The sequence below is a fragment of the Lactuca virosa genome, chromosome 9 (genome assembly GCF_052849685.1).
Source record: "Lactuca virosa cultivar CGN04683 chromosome 9, Lactuca_virosa_CGN04683_v6, whole genome shotgun sequence".
NCBI lineage: Eukaryota > Viridiplantae > Streptophyta > Magnoliopsida > Asterales > Asteraceae > Lactuca > Lactuca virosa.
The window spans coordinates 164,955,702-164,959,306 of record NC_136434.1 but is presented as its reverse complement, the minus strand read 5'-3'; positions in this window follow the sequence as shown (position 1 = coordinate 164,959,306).

The following is a 3,605-nucleotide window of genomic DNA, read 5'->3' as shown; positions in this document are numbered from 1 at the left end:
GGTAATCATCATCGGTATCTTTCAACCGGTAACTGTCATCGGTATCTTTCAACCGGTAACTGTCATCGGTATCTTTCAACCGGTAACTGGGGACTATTCCACCCCCTACCACTAGTATACCACAACAAGATATAAACATACAGTCAGGCATATCCGGGTACTGACCTACCCTTCGGTCCTAAGGACCGCTGTCAGGGAAACTAATCCCTATTATACACGTAACATATCATATAGATAAAACTCATGCCCAAAGCACGTGACCAGACCAAGATAATTATCACAAAGACAATCATCTTCTAAATACCCCTCTTTGGTGGGCCGGCATTGTGGCCTTAGACCCACCCCTACTGGAAGGTAACTCATCTCGTACAAGTAGCTGCTAATAATCTGTGCGGGAAACCTCCGTCCGCTGCTGCTCCGGAAATCCTCCGGCTACAATCCCCACAAAACACTCAGTCAGAATCTGATATCTACTCTTAGGGTAAAATAACTATTTTACCCCCAACCAAGTCCAATTCAAAGTCAACTTCCAGTTGACCCGACTCGCCGAGTTGGGCCGTCAACTCGTCGAGTCCCTTCCCTTTGCTCGTCCTTATCCATGAATCGACTCGTCGAGTTTGGCAACGACTCGACGAGTTCCCCTTCTTTACGAACATCAATGGACCTTCATCCGACTCGTCGAGTCGGACGAACAAGTCGTCGAGTTCACCTTCAACTGATGAATAAGTCCTGACCTTGACTCGCCGAATTGTATGAACAACTCGTCGAGTTCATCTTCAAACATAAGACGATTGCCTTGGACTCGCCGAGTCTGTTCTAGCACTCGGCGAGTCCCATGAACTCCATGTACAAAACTAAGTCCAATGCGTTGGGTCACTCTTTCTGTCCTGCTACAACCCTTCTAACACCCAACTGAGTTCTTTGACCCTCAACAGATATGGGACTCAAAGCCTTGGACTCGTCGAGTCCCAAGAACGGACTCGCCGAGTCGATAACGTCCACACCCTAAATCCTCGATTTCTGATGTACAACACTTGACCAAATGATCGATCCAAGCCCCTAAGCTCTATCTAGCACGTAAAGTTACGAACTTTACGTGCATGCATGGGACTTTTGAGCCAAAAAGGCTCTAAAATGGCTCTTTTGTTGCATGGGGCCTTCCTTGGGTGCAAAAGCAACCCAAATCTGCCTTGTGACTCTCCCCAAGTGCTAGATCCGAAGTCTTGATCCCCAACCATGTTTGCAAATCATGGTTGGTCACCTCATATGGCTTAAAAGCCCTAAATCCTCCCCAAAAAGGGATCTAACAAACAAGTAAGCAAGGTACATACTTTATACCTTTCAAAGACTGCAAATGATGAACCAAACTCGAATCCTTCAGTTTCCTCTTGATCCTTATATGCTCTTCCTTCTTCCTTGTGAACAAAACCACCAAAAATCACTCAAAAGCCTTAGATCTTGCACCAAAACACTTAGGGTTTGCTATGGAGGGTTTCTGGGAGCATAAAGGGGCGATGGAGGCTGTATAAGGTTGTTTAAATAGGGTGAAAACCCTCATATTAGGGTTTTGTTTAGTGAGAGCCTACTCGTCGAGTCCGGGACCCGACTCGACGAGTCCATCACTTAAATCCCACGTCTCACCCCGCTTCTACTCGGCGAGTTGGGCCTTCAACTCGCCGAGTCCCAGGCCAAAAATGCAAAATCACTTAAATAAAATACATACCAGGAACCAGGTGCTACACGTTATTTCGAGTTTTTAGTTGTATACTGCTATACTGAAACTAAGAAAAATCATAACTTCCTCATACGAAGTCAGATTTTGACGTTCTTTTTATGAAAGTTCTCAGTTTAACATAATCTACAACTTTCATTTAGATTGTTATGGCTAAAAAGCCTTTTATTGAAAATTCAGTTTTTACACTGAACAGTGTTTTGCCGGTTTTGTCGCGGATCTTTGATTGGTCATAACTTATTCGTTATAACTCGGATTTTAGTGTTCTTTGTTTTTTTCTGGAAACCTTGTTACAATCTCTACCACTTGGTTCATCCCAATCGAGATTGTTTAATACTTTATTTTTGAGGGTCAATTATGTAAATATACACAGTATGCTAAAATTTCTCTTTATTTTTTTAAAAAGAACTACAAATTGACATACATTATTACATAGGTTTGAAATAATGGTTTGTTACACAATCCCACGTGATGTTTGCGTCGGCCCCACCGCTAGACAAATATCACTCCAGTCCACCCACCGTTCGAACCATGACTCGAATGATCTCCTAGAAAAATCATCTGATGCCGCTTTGGCTTAAGCTCGTCTCCTGTAGGCATCGTCAAGCCTCGGGTCCCTGCAATAATCTGGTTTGGGTATATTCCTATGAGTAGGTTACTACCCTTCGCCCCTCTAGTGTATTCCCCTTTTTAAATTAATATTAATTAATCAATTAAGGAGTTACACTTTTACCCTCTTCAAGTAATCATGTAAGAATTATGAATTTTATTTTATTAACATATTACCTATTTAAGGGTTCATTTTCATGCAAACATGTAATTTTATTTAATTATTACATTTTACATCACACACCACTTTCATTCACAACACTTCTATAACGGTTCACTAGCATGCTTGTCCTAATTTAAGTTAGGAAAATATTTTCAAACACATCTTGACGTGTTCACATCACATAATATCCAAGTATAACAATTAATCTAACATGGCATTATCACACATCTCACATCAAACATGTAAGAAACTAGCATGCAATAATCATAGATTCTTTTACACATAAAACAATACAACATTCATTGCACATTACTTAATACTAAATGGGGCACATACATCCTAGGTAACTAGGTTCATCCCATTCCATCTAAGATATGAGATTCTCCTCACAATGTACTTTTAAAACCACAAAATTAACTCACATTTGCCAAAGATGTGACCTCCTCACACTTCAAATCTTCTAAAAGTTAAAGTATCACCTTTACCCCTATTACAATACAAATAAAAGGTTATTGGAGCTCTACAATTCCAAATATGACAATTCCATAACCTAAACATATAAATTAATTATCAAACAAAGTTCTCAGTTTTGGACCCAAAACAACCATCTATTTAGAGCTGTTTTAGCACCCTTGGGACCTGTAAAAATTTTATTTTTATTTCATATTCCAGATGTTAAGAATTGTAGATTTTCATAAAGTACTTTTAAAGGTCCAAATTTTATAAAATTTTCTATGATTTTTACAAAACTGCCTATCAGTGCAGTTATATTTTGACTAGTTGGTGAAAAAGGCAATTTTCACCTACGTTGGAGGCAAAAAAGGTCCTGGAAAAATTCACGAAAAAATCAGACTCAAAATGAAAGCTTTGAGAATTTACAGATCATTAATCCAACTCCTGTTGATTTTTCTATAATTTTTCCAATCCAGGGGCAGATTTGTCGATTTCTTGCAATTTCCAGCTTTGGGTTTTGTAAAAACTTTTTGACGACTTAAACCATTAAGTCATCACCCAAATCGACCAAATAGCTGAAAAATAAGTCTAAATCAGTAGAAAGATATATCATGGAAGTAAAAAGATAGTTTCACCCTCCAACCATGG